The sequence below is a fragment of the Notothenia rossii genome (assembly GCF_949606895.1).
Source record: "Notothenia rossii genome assembly, chromosome: 5".
Lineage (NCBI taxonomy): Eukaryota > Metazoa > Chordata > Actinopteri > Perciformes > Nototheniidae > Notothenia > Notothenia rossii.
In genome coordinates this window covers 8658967-8675811 of record NC_136903.1, presented here as the reverse complement: position 1 = coordinate 8675811, position 16845 = coordinate 8658967, and the positions used below count along the sequence as shown (strand labels likewise).

Genomic DNA, 16845 nt, shown 5'->3' with positions numbered 1-16845 from the left:
AGACAACAAATAGTAAACTAAAGGAAAATAACTGAAATTAAATATAAATATACAGTGATAGCAAAAATACAAAATATCAAATTGTGTATTGAATGAATCAAAATGAAAGTATGTAAATGTTATAATAAAAATTGATTTCAAGCTGATTTCAAGATGCTATTATATAAATGAAGCTTGAACATTCACAAAATCAGACTTCACCATGGGCTGAGTAACAGAGAGATAAAACTAATAATTAATGGGTAAACAGAACCAACATGCAGTGAAAAAGGAAAATGTGATGAGTACATTGGCCATGCTGTAGTTCAAAACAAACACATTTTAAATAGCCTACATCAATTAAAGCATCCAAATACATTACAAGCATGTATATGTTATTTAATGAAATAATGAAACAAATATCTTATAAATAAGAATAACAACTACGACGTTTTCATGGTAAATGTAACAATAACCAATTTAAATAAAAGGACTACAATTGTGGTTTCTTATTCCTTAATGCATCTCTGTGTGTGTGTGTGTGTGTGTGTGTGTGTGTGTGTGTTTGTTTGTTTGGGGGGGTCCTCAGGTTCTTTGGCCCCGCCCTCCTATCAGTCATGTGCTGCTGAGTGACACTGCCCGTTATCAACCCCTTCTCGATCACAACGCTTAAAATACGAAATAAAATCCTAATTTAATTGGCAATTCACTTGAAAACAATTACTGTTATTTCACACAGGAGGGTCCTCCCAAATCCCACCCACCCATAACACATATTAACTCCCACCCTGCACGCTCAGTCCCCACGTGGACGCGCATTGCAAGTGCACGCCCGGTACGACGACAGGCAGGCGATTGTAGCAGAAAAAGCAGAGAGGAGCTGTGGGAGGAGGAGGACGCCTCATACAAATACAGAAGCTCTCAGGACTACGACATACACACAAACTGGATCATATCTACTGCGGGTTTTTGGAGATTTGTGCAGACGCGGTGCGGACTGTTATTACGCACGACAACGTTTCCCTGCGGTAAAATCCACCGGAGTTTTGGACAGGAGGCTTGCCTGCTCTTCCTCGTCAGAAAAAGAGGGTTTATAGCGGGGAGGTTTACGGAGCAGCAGACTGAAGGCACAGTGTAGGAGGTAAGCACCATTTCTCCTTTTTTAAATCCTCAGTATTTACATTTCGCTGTCAGAGAAGGTAGCAAACAGAGCTCGGAATGTCAAATCTCCTTTCTGCGGGTTTCTCGCTGCCTGTCAATTTACCATCAGCTGCTCCCCCATTCAAATGCGTTATGACACCACGTATGCTTATGAAATACATGGACCGACATGGTCAATAAACCCTCCAGCAGCAGCAGCAACACCCAGGGCTCCAGGCTCCCCCTCCTCCCCTCTCACCTCACCCCTCCATCGCCGTCGCCTCACATAAATGTCACGCTGTTTTCTTACATAATGCGTAAATGTGCTGTTACAGATGTTGTATGCTGGACTGGACGCCACATCTGGGCTTCAGTGTGAGTGTGTGTGCGTGTGTGTGTGTGTGTGTGTGTGTGTGTGTGTGTGTGTGTGGGGAGTCTGACGTCTGACAGTGCAGCAGCAGTAATCAACTTGACGCACTGGTGGAAATGGATGATGATACATAATGTAGAGCTGGGTTACTGTCGCAGAGAAATGCTGCAGTTATCTCTGTTTCTGTGTCAACTCTCTGGGCCAAACGGTGCTGACGGACGGTTGGTTGTGACATTGTTCGTCCTGTGTGAGGCGTTCAGGGTGCTGCTGCCTGATGGGGCATGGCTGAGGCTTTTTACAGCTGGACACCAGGATGTTCAGCTGCTGTGAATGGATGGAGCTTAGTGTAGTTTGTGTAGAGGTGTGTAAACTGTTGATCCCAACAAACAGCCACAGATTAACAAACCAATATATTGTCATACAGTAGAAAATGTGCTATGCATATTTTGGTTTTGGACTTTAGGGTGTCAACAAACTTAATATGCAGATGCTTCCTTGGGCATTTCTTATGTTTTCTGCTGGTTAATTTAACAAACAATGATAGACAACAGCTAATCCGACATTGTTGGTAGGTTCAGTTTTAATTATACAGAGATGCAGTGAAACCTTTAATGTAGGTCATTGTGTTGCAATGTGCTTTACATAATGTGTTTTCAATGCAGTAAATGTATGAAAACAGCCGGAGATAGTTAATGTCATGGTTAAAGGCAGCAGAAAATATCACAGGAGCTTAGCAGTTCAGGAGAATTTGCATATATTTCCAGTTTCTTTCTGTGATTTCAACACCATCATTCGCTTGGTAAAACAGCAGCAAACAATGTTGGTTTGTTTCTTAAAGGTTTCAGTTGGAGCTGAAATGATGAGGTTGTTTTCAGTCAGTTGACATGTTAAGACAAGCCTGCACGGCCTCAGCCACACCAGCAGCCCCCTGAGGTCTCTGTCCAGGAGCCCAAAGCTTCAAGAGGTGACCCTCCCTCCTCCTAGTGCAGATGTTGAGCAACAGCACCGAGGAGCCGTTGCTGCACGTGACGATGTCCATGAAATGCCACAGGGAGGGAGAAAAAGTCATTACAGTTGAATTATTTAGAAACGCGAGGACAGACGAGTTCTCCCACCTCCTGCAGGTGATGTGCAGGCTGACTCACCCGCTGCTCATTAGGGCAGGAGAATTCCCTCATTGCGATGTCAACTTTGCTGACATTAACATTTCATTGAGGTTATTACGTACTGTAAGCTTAAGCTCTCGAGAGCCGGACTGAAAACATTGCTCTGACAGCTCCAGCTGCAGTGAAGGCTTCAAAAGCATGAAGACGTCACAGCAGGAGAAGAGCATCCACAGTGGATGTTTCTACCCTGTGACGGTGGATACAAACATCACAACAGCAGCCACATGCAAGGATAATGCTGTTTGAATAGAAATATCTTTCATTTTAATAATTCATATAGCATTGTGGAGCTGTTTGAAGACCAGTACATCTTTAGTTTGAGTTGACTTTATCTCTCTCTGTTGTTGTTGCTGCTCCTTCAACGTCATGGGCTGTCCATTATAACAACTACATTCTTACCTTTTTATCCGGAAGAAAACCTGTGTCTGTATGTCTCCCCGAGTGGAGCTTCTTAAAGTCATTCATTTGGAGTGGAAATGCTTTGTGAATATAAATGCATTTCATATTTAGGAAGCGGTCACTGATTCAAAACCAGAGTTTAAATCCTACTGATGAGATGGCTGTGCTGTAATATGGTGGTCGGTTAGCTAGGATTGCCAAATGTCCCCCTCTTTTTAGCGAGACACAGTTTTAAGCTACTTTCAGGCTAAAATCCCATATCTACGATTACAGAAGCTTGTAGTTGGTCTGCATTGGGATGGGCACATAAACAAAATGTATGTATTCACACATGATGTAAACACACCCTTGAAACCCTGTTGAAATAGCCAACCCTATCTCCTAGAAATAACACATATATAGTAGTCAATTGTTTTCCCGATTGTGTGTTCGTGATGAATCTAATTACTGGTTATGTTATATTTGAAGAGCACTATATTTTGCAGCACCCCAGCGTTATAGGTAGGTGGGAATAGTCTATTTTTATTTTTCCAATAAAACACTGTCCTATATGATCTCATAGCTAACCTTTATTCATACTCGGTGACATCCAATCACTTTTCTCACAGATGTATCATAATCTACCAGCTCTGAGGATGAAGTCTGCATCAGATCATGGGGATAATCTCATCAGCAGATTTAGGGAGGGGCTCCAACATCAATCCACTGTAAATGTCTAAAAAATGATTTCACTCAGCCAACCCGCTGACCCGCTTTTCTCTCCAGTCTGACCTCCCGAAGTGATGGCTTTAAGAAAGATGGATCTGTTGTTTTGTTGCGATCCCAGCAGACTCCTTGCTTGACAGTCGGATCACGCTCCAACCTGCTGCCGCAGCGCTCAGGGCTTCATGTAAGACAATACCAGGATGAGGTCAATGTCTCACATACCGTGTCAGTGCGGCTATATGCATTCTCTAACCAGGTGTATTTATAGACACTTCCACAATGGTGCTGGAGGTGGTGGTGTGTGTGTTGGTCATCTCAAATAGCATCTGCCTTTGTTCAGACACACTTGAATTGATACTACAGTAAAGTAGTCAGGTTTCCATTGTTGTTACTGGCGTCTGCAGAGAAAATGTCCAATATGTATATCAAGGTAGTGTTTTTTAATGAATAAAATCTGCAAAATTGGGACTTGAAACCCTTTAACTGCAGATAATATTGAAGCAGACACTTATATTATTTAAAAATCTGCTTGTTTATAGGAGTATTATCATTTATTTTAGGTTGTACTTATTCTCTCTCTATGCATTTGCTTCTGATGCAGTGTGATTTCCCAGAATGCTGTTCAACCCCTGAGCATGATGTAGTTGCAAAAAGCTGTGGATTTATGTGTTGTTTTGTCGAGTGAGAGAAGAAAAGTCTCAGCTCACATTTAAAAAAACAAAACAAAAACAGGTCATGTGGCTGCAATGCATTCTGGATGTTTGAGGCCACAATCAGTGGAGAAATAATCAGCATGTCTTCCTCTTGTTAGTTTGTATTTGTGTCATATGTCTGTCCTACATCTGTACTAATCGCCAAGTTTACAATTATCATGAAAACAGCCACAATGGTCTACTTTGGTTTGATCCTACATACACGTCCTGCTGCAGTATAGAGAACTACAGTGGGTGTGTAGGTGCAGTGGGTTGATCGTTGGTGTTCGGATCAAGGGGTCACAGGTTCAAACCCCACTGCAGTCAGCATGTCGTTGTGTCCCTGAGACACTTCACCCCAAATTGCTCCTGTGGGGATTGCCCACAGTATTGAGTATGTAATTCGCTTTGGATAAAAAGGGTCTAACAAGTGACATGTAATGTAATGTAATGTGTATTTAGCCGCTGCTGAAAATAGTCCCCAACAAATGCACTGTTTTCTCCAGTTTGAGTTACTTTGTCTAAAAACCTCAGTGCCCAGATAGTTTAACATTACATTTAGCATTATTTAAAGATTTGAAGTATCTATTCCTGACCTGTTACTATAACAAAATGTTTTTTTTATGCAATGTGTTGACAATTACAAAAGACATAGCATCACTTCTGAATGATCTTTTAAGTAGTTTGAAATTAGAAGTTTGATGAACTCAGTCTATGAATTTGAATCATTTCCCCCATTAATGCACAACATTAGCCTCTGTATGCTTTTTTCCGTTATGGGTGTTGCTTACGTACTTTGGCCGTATCTGGTCACTTTTTGTTTTTCCCCACACTGTAGGTGCATCTCACTTCGGTTAAATGGATTCCTTGCGTCCCTCACTTGCGACTAGTCCCTCCCACCAGGGAAGCATGGAGAGACGCGAGGAAACCACGAGAAGCAGGGAAATTAGTTTTAAGAGCAATGGGACGTCCTTTCCTCCGGAGCGTCACGTGAAGCAGCGTCCGTTTGCGATGACGCCGCACAGCTGATCGTCTGACAGCAGCCAGATCAGTGCATGCGCTGCATCGTCCAATCAGTGAGCGATACACAGTGAGGGGGCGGGGCGAGTGTCTGAGGATTTCCGTTATCACTCCTCGATCCTCCGGCAAAAATAAGGCCACTGGGACGCCACTCAAGATGGCGCAGACAAATCAACTTCCGGTGATACCGAGCCCGAGGAGCGAGGAAATTAAAAATAAGTGAGAGGCACCCTGTGTGTCCTTTTATTGCTCCTAACAAACACCCTGTAGCATTCACACACACACACACACACACACACACACACACACACACACACACACACACACACACACACACACACACACACACACACACACACACACACACACACACACACACACACACACACACACACACACACACACACACACAGCTGCATTGGATAAAATCAGGATACTGCATAGTTCCTGAATATCGACTCGGTCAGTGATGGTGTGACCGCTGACACACTTCTTCTGTTCATGCCGAGGGCGCACAGGGACCTCTGTTGACCTCTGTGACACTCATGTGACATGAAGATGGAAAAGTAATTTGTCACAGCGTTGATGCTCCGAGTCTTTTAAGTGTTTAAGTGAAACCCATCGAAGTGACCGCAGTGTGAGATAGACAACCTCACACACACACATTTGCTACTCTTTTCACACCTTCCCCTATAGTCGAGGTTTATTCATGAACACATTCTTCTTGCTAGGTTTCTTGAGAGATGAAAACTCAAAGACTCCAACAGAAAAGACAGCCAGCAAGAAACCCTACCTCTCTCTTGTTTGGCTGTCCAACAATATTAGAATCTCTTTTACTTTTTCCACAGTCTCCCTCAAAGGAGTTGCTGCAGCATACTAAGTGTCACTGGCGCAGATTGTTAGCATGATAGCAGAAGTCTTTCGGTTTGATTCTTCGCAGGACGCTGCTGTTTGTTATTCTTTCAGCTGTTCAAAGCCGTTGTGAATTTCTGCATCTCTTATCGCTTCTCACGTCTCTTTGTATTATTCATTTAACCTCTTTCTATGGTTGCTGCTGCTTTAGGCATAAACACAGTGTTACAAGATTTTAGATATTTGAATTTAGAGAGTTGGAGATCAGCAGCAGCTGGTGTGGGCATGGATCAGTCCCCTGGCACTGCCCTCCATCCTGCTCTGCTGATCTCAGATCCGGATATGAGAGATGATTAAGAGAAGGAGTGTAGGTGTTAATAAATGTTGATGGAATCCTTTTTAATCTACCTGCCAAAAAGGCTCCGGCAGCAACTTCGTGAGCGGTGGCAAAATCTTTGGCATCACAAAGCATTGCCGAAGGACCTTGTGAAGGTTCATTTTCGTGTTGACTTCGTGTGTCCATTTTGCCCTTCGTAAGGCATTCGTGAGGTCATCTTAAGCCATCGTATGACCACCGGTGGAATTTATCAGGCTCCGGCAGCAACTTCGGGAGCGGTGGCAAAATCTTTGGCATGCCAAAGATTGGCCCGATGGTGCTACGATCAGAGCCGAATTTGAACATTTCCTTTATCATGTGTCCATCTGGTTGTTTTATTGCACAACAAAATCATGTAAACATATTATGTAAATAACCCAATTTGTGTTCTGTGAAACTAAAAAGGATATCATATATTATTTTGAAGGCGAGGAAGTTGTTGTTGCTATGGAAACAACATGACGGAGAAAACGTAATATCTTCTACATATAAAGACGGAGAAAGTAAAGAACAAAGTCTGAAAATGTCAGTACAGTATCATAATACTTTAACATAATCGTTTGTGTTACTTTCGTTGCAGTTGTATGTCTTAAATGTAATGTAAATGTTGCCTTCGTGTGTGGTTTGGGGCCATCTTCGTGCACAATTCCATATTCGTGTGTCCATCGGGTGTACATTTCGGGACAGTGTGACAGGGGCTTTAGTAGTTTGTGCAATTGGCCTGTAGAGTTGGGTGCAGTACTTTGTGTGCTTGTGTGCCAGTTAGTTTTAGTTTTATTGCCTTTTTATGTCAATTCTGTCTGTGTCTTTTATATTGTGTCAGATTTGGAACATTTGATAATCATTTACTGCTTTTCATGGCAACTTCAGTGCAACTGAAACCAGTTGTAAACATTTCCATATTATCACATTTGGCATTCACAGTTTCTAATTTTAACTTCCAGTATTTATAAAGAAACATTAGCGTATATGGAAAATGAGTGCAATGCTGAATCAGGAACTGAGAGTCTGTGAACCCTGTTGTCAGCATTCAACTTTGTTTCGTTCAAAAATAACCTTGTATGAACCTTAATGATCATGTGACCTGAACGCTGCCATGGTTCCAGATCTCGACCATCAACATGGTGACATAACCACTGGGGATGATCGCCAAAATAAGAATCAAGTTATATAATGTGAATTCCTCTTTAATTACTTCCATTATCTCGCTCTCCTTGTCGACTTCTGGGTGGCTCAGCGCTCAGAGGGCCCGTCCACATGATCCACATGATCCACATGACCCCAGTCCAATCATTTAAGCCAGGAGTCCTCTGCCCCGCTGCAGAGTCTTTGATCGTTCCCTGGATCCCTGCAAGCCTCGAGGTCACTGCGTTACAGCTGACCCCGTGCTCAGAGCTCTGCAGACTGGCAACGGGAATTTCCCTAAAGCGATCAATTTAAAAACTCATTAATCATTTTGTTTACCAACTCGGGATGCAGTTTTTTATTCTGAGTTTTGCCGGGAGCCAAGCCATGAATGCCGGTTTGAGGATCAGAAGATGTGATTCACAAATTACACGGAAAACACTTCCGCAGTTACCCATATTTAATTTGTTCTTAATTTACATTATTTCATTTGATGTTCTTGTACATATCCCATTCTTTATTGACATGTATAAAGACTTTTTGCTCTACTCTTTAATTTGTATTTTATTATATATGTTCCATTGTTGCAGTATTTTTTATTTATTCATTTATTTAACAGGGACAGTTCACATTAATTAACATCTCTGTTAATGTGCCAGAGTCAGCCAAGAGGCTATTTTTCATCTGCAGTCCCAGGAGCTCAGGTCAGAAGAATTTCATTGCCATTTCTACAGTGTAGCTTTGTGCATAGGACAATAAAACCTTTGAATCTTGAATCCTATTTATTCCAAAAGGAGACGCAGTAAAGCTCCAATCTGTTTCCCATATGTATGGAAATCATGATGGAAAACAGTCAGGAACCAGCCCAAAAGCTAGTACCTTGAACGTCCCCTTATGGCGTGTGTTTGAGCTCTGCTGCTGGTGCTGATGTTCAATCAATCAATCAATGTTTATTTATATAGCCCAATATCACAAATGTTACATTTGTCTCAGTGGACTTCACAGTTTGTACAGAATATCAGTATGACAATACGACACCCTCTGTCCTTAGACCCTCACATCGTACAAGGAAAAACTTCCAGAGAAAACCCCACAGTTTAAAGGGAAAATGGGAGAAACCTCAGGGAGAGCAACAGAGGAGGGATCCCTCTCCCAGGACGGACAGACGTGCAATAGATGCCGTGTGTAAATTGAAAAGATAATACATTTGCAACATAGGTAGTCCAAATGTTTTGAAATGCATGTGTGTATAATAAGAAGATGAATCCACGAGGATATCCATCCAGGACTTATGATCCAGGACCGCAGCCACGTCTCAAGATCCAGGACTCGCAATCCATGACACAGGACCGCAGGATCATCCATGACTCCGGATCCCGGCGTATATAGACACCAAAAAGAAAGACATTTGGGGAAGCTGGGTTAATCGGAACATGAGAGTACACAGGTATAGACAGAGAGAAGGAAGAAGTAAGATGTCCCCCGACAAACTAAGCCTATATCAGCAAAACTAGGGGCTGAATCTAATCAGCCCTAACTATAAGCTTTATCAAAAAGGAAAGTCTTAAGCGCACTCTTAAAAACGGATAGGGTGTCTGCCGTCCGAACACAAACTGGAAGCTGATTCCACAAAAGTGGAGCTTGATAAGAAAAGGCTCTGGCTCCCATTGTACTTTTAGAGACTCTAGGAACAACCAACAACCCTGCATTCTTGGAACGCAATGCCCTAGTAGGACAATAGGGTATAATGAGTTCTTTAAGGTAAGATGGCGCCTGCCCATTAAGGGCTTTGTAGGCGAGAAGAAGAATTTTAAATTCTATCCTGTGTTCTATAGGGAGCCAGTGTAAGGCAGCCAGAACAGGAGTAATGTGGTCCCTTTTCCTAACTCTGGTTAGTACACGAGCTGCAGCATTTTGAATCAGCTGAAGCGACTTGACTGACTTCTTGGTACACCCTGATAATAAGGAGTTACAATAATCCAGCCTTGAAGTAACAAATGCATGGACTAGTTTCTCTGCATCGTTTTGAGGCAAGATATGCCTGATTTTTGCAATGTTACGTAGATGGAAGTAGGCGGTCCTTGAAATTGATTTTATGTGGGCGTTAAAGGATAAATCCTGATCAAATATAACACCAAGATTCCTTACAGTCTCACTGGAGGCCAAATTAATGCCATCCATAGTTAATATATCTTTAGATAATTTGTTTCGTAGATTCTTCGGGCCAAGTAGAATAACTTCAGTTTTGGTCGTGTTTAACATCAAAAAATTTAAGGTCATCCACGTTTTTAAGTCCTTGAGGCAGTCTTGAATTTTATTTAGATGATTAATTTCATCAGGCTTGATTGATAAATATAGTTGAGTATCATCCGCATAACAATGAAAGTTTACAGAATGATTCCTTATAATATTGCCTAATGGAAGCATATATAGGGTGAACAAAATAGGTCCAAGCACTGAGCCCTGTGGCACTCCATGGCTAACTTTGGTTTGCATGGAAGATTCATCGTTGACACGTACAAACTGAGAGCGTTCAGATAGATAAGACCTAAACCAGCCTAAAGCAGTTCCCTGTATGCCAACTAAGTGCTCTAGTCTTTGCAATAGGATATCATGGTCGATAGTATCAAATGCAGCACTAAGATCGAGTAAGACAAGAATAGAGACAAGTCCCTTGTCAAAGGCTATTAGAATGTCATTTGTGACTTTAACCAGAGCTGTCTCTGTGCTATGTTGTGTTCTAAAGCCAGACTGAAAATCTTCAAATAAATCATAGTTTCTTAAGTAATCACACAGCTGTTTTGCGACTGCTTTCTCAAGAATTTTTGAGAGGAACGGAAGATTAGAAATAGGTCTATAGTTGGCTAAAACCTCTGGATCGAGGTTGTGCTTTTTAAGAAGCGGTTTTATCACTGCTACTTTGAATGATTTTGGAACATAGCCTGATAATAAAGACATATTCATAATATTTAATAAAGAAGTGCCAATTAATGGAAAAACTTCTTTTAACAGCTTAGTTGGAATCGGGTCTAAGATACACGTTGATGGTTTAGAAGAGAGAATCATTGAATTTAATTGTTCAAGGTTTATGGCTGAAAAGCATTCTAGTTTACTATCTAGTGTAATATTATTAGAACTTACGTTTCCGGGAGCTGTTGATAACACTATACTGGTCAAAGGCAAGAGGTCATTGATTTTGTTTCTAAGAGTAACAATTTTATCGTTAAAAAAGCACATAAAATCATTACTACTGAGTGCTATGGGAATAGAAGGCTCAGTCGAGCTGTGGCTCTCTGTCAGCCTGGCTACAGTGCTGAAAAGAAATCTTGTATTATTCTTATTCTCATCTATTAATGAAGAGTAGTATGCTGCTCTCGCTTTACGCAGTGCTTTCTTATATTCATTGAGAGTAATATGCCAAATTAAACGAGATTCTTCAAGTTTAGTGGAACGCCATATCCTTTCAAGTTGTCTCGACTTTTGCTTTATTTTGCGGGTTTCGGCATTATGCCATGGAGCTAATCTATGTTGTTTTATTTTCTTCTTTTTCAAAGGAGCAACAGAGTCTAATTTTATTCGCAGCGCATCTGTAGCACTATCAACAACATGATCAATTTGGGGGGGTGTACATTTTGTATAAGTTTCCTCCCCTACATGCAGACATGCTATCGAGTTAAGTATTGGTGGAATCTCTTCCTTAAATTTGGCTATAGCACTAACAGATAGGTTTCTGCTGCAGGAGCTTTTGGCTAATGCTTTGTAGTCTAGTAACAGTACTTCAAAAGTTACTAAGAAATGGTCGGATAAAGCAGGATTATGCGGTTCGACTAATAGTTGCTCAATTTCAATACCATAAGTCAGAACAAGGTCAAGAGTGTGATTATAGCAGTGGGTTGGTTTATTTACACTCTGACAGAAACCAACAGAATCTAATATAGAATTAAATGCAACAGTAAGGCTATTTTTATCATCGTCAACATGAATATTAAAGTCACCTACGATAATTACTTTATCTGTTTTAAGTACCAAAGCTGATAAAAACTCAGAGAATTCTGATAAGAATTCTGAATAAGGACCTGGTGCACGGTACACTGTAACAAATAAGATTGGCTGCAAAGTTTTCCAGGTCGGATGCGTAAGACTGAAAATGAGGCTTTCAAAGGAGGTATAATTTAATTTTTGTTTAGTATTGATAAGTAAACTTGAGTCAAAGATTGCTGCAACTCCACCTCCTCGGCCCGTGCCTCGGGCAATATGAGTATTGATATGGCTGGGTGGAGTGGCCTCATTTATGCTGACATATTCTTCATGTCTCAACCAAGTTTCAGTGAGACAGCATATATCAATATTATAATCTGATATTAAATCATTTACCAGTATTGCTTTAGATGCTAGAGATCTTATGTTTAAGAGACCACATTTAATCTTCCTGTTTTGTTGCACTGTAGTAGTTGTTACATTTACTTTTATTAGGTTATTATGTATGACACCTCTATTAGGTTTTACCTTAAATTGTCCTTGGGCAGACACACACACCGTTAATATTGGGTATTTTATTGGGGTCGGGATTCCTATGGATGACTGCCTAGGAGAGAGCGCAGAGAAGCGTGTAAGACTGCGACTCTGCCTCCTGGTCTCAACTCCAGTTTGTCATGGATTAAGTCCACAGAGCCCTGAAATGTTTGCCGAAATGAGATTTGCACCTTCCAAAGTAGGATGAATGCCGTCTCTCTTAATCAGACCAGGTTTTCCCCAGAAGGCTGTCCAATTATTCACGAAGCCCACATTGTTTGCTGGGCACCACCAAGACAACCAGCGCTGAAATGATGACATGCGGCTATACATGTCATCATTGATCAGATTGGGGAGGGGACCAGAGAAGATTACGGTGTCCGACATTGTTTTAGCATAACTACACACCGACGCCACATTAAGTTTGGTGCATTCTGATTGGCGTAAACGAACATCATTACCACCGACGTGAATAACAATCCTACTGTATTTACGTTTATTTTTAGCCAGCAGTTTAAGATGTTGCATTGTTTGTCGAACGCTGTTGCCAGCAGATTGACAGATTGAGCTCAGACAGCCACTCTCCTCTAAAGCCAGCCAGCTTGTGAAAAAACGCCTAAGACGGTAAATCAGTAGTATGAAAATCTCTCGCCCCTCTGCAATTAGCACCGTGTCATTTTGGGGTTCGGAGGAAACAAAAATGTCACATCTCACATGTGTCTGTGGTTCAGCTTTTAAACATTTCTGACAGCGTGCCTGCAGACTGTGTTATTCCGCGCTCATGTCACTCCCCCTGAAAGCTAAATTGTTGTCTTTAATAAGTGCCTGTTTCATATTTGTGCCGTCTGTGCAGCGTCTGGTTTCAGTCGCTGTGGATTGGCTGCAGGTTGTAGCCAAATGACGTCCTGCTGGAGAGCACAGACACGCGAGAGGAATTTGAATATATGCATGAAACAACAGGCGGGCAGGACGAGCGTGTGACCTGCTGTCTGCCCCTGCTTTGTGTTACAATGTGACTTTGGCAGTGTGTGAGACAGAGGGAGAGAGGGAGAGAGAGAGAGAGAGACAGTAGTGGCCAGAACAAAGCAGTCTGAGACCAGAGGACTGGGGTGTGGCTCCTGGATTGATTAAGTTGCACCAAACGAAGGTCTGATACCTTAACACGTCTATTTATCTGAAGCTGCAACTGTGCACAAACCCTTAAAGATTTGAGTTCTGACTGAAAGTGTCCCCCACATTGTCATAAAAAATGTTCTTTGATCAGATATTTCTTGTTTAAAGTCTTATTTTAGCACATTTTCTACAGATTATTTCATTTTCTACAGCAAAAACATGAACTCATTCCAGCCTCCATGTTTATTTCTTATGTATTCAAGAGTGATTGAATACAAATATATCAAACACATTGCTGAAGAAGCTCCAGAGTTAGCTAAGAGGCTATTCTCCATATGTAGCCTCTGGACAGATGTTTCAGAGTAAAAAGGAATCATAATATAACTTGTACAAGTTGTGAGAATTTTCTGTTATTTTCAGTTTTATATGGTAGTACACAGAGAGTCTCTTTGGTTTGTTGTTTGAAATGAGACATTCAAACACGCCACCTCGGGCTTTACAGGACATCTTTCACATTCTTTGACATTTTATGGACATGATTAAGTGAGAAAGTATTTTCAAAAACACAATTTAGTTGCAGGCCTCATTTCAGTCCTTGTATGGCGCTCACATAAACTGAAACATGATTATTTACCTCACAGTGAGGCTCAAAAACGCATGACTTTGGTATTCAAATCTCACTGTAGTTGTAATTGACACCTTTTATAAATACATTCTCATAACACAGACGCATTTTTATATTCAGCTTTCAGTGCGTCTACCTCTCCCTTTTGTTCATGTTTTCTTGCAGATCTCTCCTCTTTCCACTTCTCCCTCCTCCTGTTTCTGTTTTCCTGGCACTAAAAGCTTAGTCATTCGGCCAAGGTTGCCTGAAAGCGGCTCCGTCCTGCAGTCTGTCCTACTTCGCTGCTCGACTCGAAACTAGGACGCCACGATACGGATATAGCAGGTAGGAGCGGAAGGTTCTCTGGCTCAAAGTCACATGACGTGTAGATCGGACACTGCAGGTACAGCATCTGACTTTCATCCGTCTTCTTATTCATGTTTTTCTCACAGTCCTGTAAAGATGACCATATTATTTGTGGTTTAGAGATTCTGTTCGATAGCAGGACCCTTCACTTGGTTATACCTCTCAGAATAAGATTTGGCTAAGTTGAAAATAACCCACTTCTATCTCACCTCAGTTAAATGTGCAGGTTCAATTTAACATGTGGTTTTTATGAGGTCAGAATCTTTCTTAATTCCTGAGGATCATCGTTATATTGAAGCTGTCTTCCTTGTTGGGCTCTCGGTAGCCATGATTGATGACTTTACGTTTTTCTGGCTCCTATTCCTGATTTAGTTATAATTAGACGTTAATATATTCCAGAATTTGCTGCTTTTTTCTATTTTGGTTTTGGGGACGGTTATTCGGACAAAAAGAAAACTGGAGAGTCAGCTTTGAGTGATTTTGATTGGAACTGAAATGATCTTAATTATAATCTTTACATTTGACATTGTAAGAGGTTATTCCTCTCCATAGACCAGTGGTGTCAAACTCAAGGCCCGGGGGCCAAATCCGGTCCGCCACTTCATTTTGTGTGGCCCGCAAGAGCTTGCAAAGAATATAAGTTTATTTTAAAGTTACGTGCCGCTTTACAGGAGAACATTGCCCATAAACTACATGTCCCACAATGCATCTCATTGTGTGACATGCGCAATGAAGGGACTTGCAATTATTTCCCCTAGACTTCTGCTTTCATTATTTCATTATTTTATATTTATTATGTATTTTTATATAATCTTAAAGTTACCACCGGCCCTTTGAGTGCAACCATAATTCTAATGTGGCACGCGATGAAATTGAGTTTGACACCCCTGCCATAGACACTCCTCATAACAAAAGAAAACACAAAGTATCATGACACCTTTTTTCAGGCTCTTCCTTTATGTTTGTGTCGTTTATCTGTAAATAAAACGGTTCAGAGCTGAAAAGATTATTTAAGTTAATATACAACATGGTTTTAAACTGAATATTTAACATGTTGTTTAAAAAATGTTTAGACCAAATTAAAATAATTAATTTAGAAAAAAATCTACAGATTACCTGCAAATAAAATATTATAATCAGTTGTGTCCCAAAGCAGCTTAGCAACAGTGGTTCTTCATGCTCTGTTAGGCTCCTCATTAGCAGATTTCTGTGGTTTGTGTCCATAAACACTCGGCATAATAATAAAGACATGGCTGCTGTGTTTCCGTCGTCCGGTTCCTTCTCATGTTTTTTTCTTTATCATGATACGTAGGTAAATGACACCTTAATTCAATCAACTCAATTAATTGTATTTTAATCGCAATTACGATTTTGGCTTGCAACGATTATGAAAACAACATTATTGAAATAAAACGATTATTTATTTATTTTATTTTATTTATTTATTTTTAAATTATTTATTTTATTGGTTTTTCAGTTGAGTTATACTTAAAGTTTAGGATAATCAACTGTTAAAAACATACTGTTCAACATTTTTTTTCCAATAAATGAGTGTTTTCAAAGTAAATGGATAATCGTTTTTAATAATCGTGATATCAATTATTGACCCAAATAATCGAGATTATGATTTTTGCCATAATTGAGCAGCCCTACTTCACACACCTTCCCTGCAGGGACTCAAAGCGTCGCCCTTCTTCCTTTTATTTTCTTCTTCTACAAATCATTCATCCATTCATTGATGCATTCAGGTCTTACTGGGAACACACCTATTAAAGCTCCCTGACAGCCAGCAGTTGCTAGGAGCCACTCTCTCTCTCTTCCTCTCATATCATCAGCTAGTTGGAAACCATAAGGGTCACTGCTGCTTCTTCAGAGCTGTTTATCTAACAATTATGACCTCAGAAGCAGCTTCAGGTAAGAAGGATTGTCGTGGCTTCCTTCCTTGTCTTTCCATCAAGCAACTAGACGCCTTAAACAGACAGTTCTAACTCGTTTCTTTCCTTTAAATTACTCACAGTTTGAAGTGTTGCTTGGCCTCCGATGGTTTAGATGATGTTGCGATGTGTTTGCTCAAAATAAAATAACAAACTTTTGCACATGCAACAAAGAAAATAGGCCTTTACAATATTCAAAAGAAATAGGCAAAACTCAAATAAAATAACAAACAACTTAGGTATTCTTTCTTTCTTGATAATGCTTATATAACTTCGTAACTTAAAGAGTATTTGTACGATTTGTATGTACGTGTACGGTTAAAAACTGTTCCTCGACGGCGTCTCTCAACAGGTTGCCCATCACTGTGGCTTTAGCACAGGCGCCGTGGGAAACGTAGTCCTTTATAGTGCGTTGACTACAGACGTCACAATTAGGTGGCCTTTCTTATAAAATCAAAGTACTGGCTCTAACAAAGATTCTCCATCATTTCA

At 40.7% G+C, this 16845-nt stretch overlaps 1 protein-coding gene across 11 annotated transcripts in view; it reads left to right on the top strand.

Moving 5' to 3' along the window:
• Positions 1–779: 779 nt before the first annotated feature.
• The window catches only part of LOC307038652 (unconventional myosin-IXAa-like), a 162696-nt gene continuing 146630 nt past the window's right edge, over positions 780–16845 (top strand). For 6 of the 11 annotated variants that reach the window (XM_079680221.1, XM_079680223.1, XM_079680226.1 and 3 more), the window contains exon 1: positions 780–1120. The gene's annotated coding sequence lies outside the window, so the exon portion shown is untranslated. The remainder of the gene's footprint in view (positions 1121–16845) is intronic. The other 5 variants (XM_079680228.1, XM_079680227.1, XM_079680222.1 and 2 more) reach the window with 2 other exon arrangements.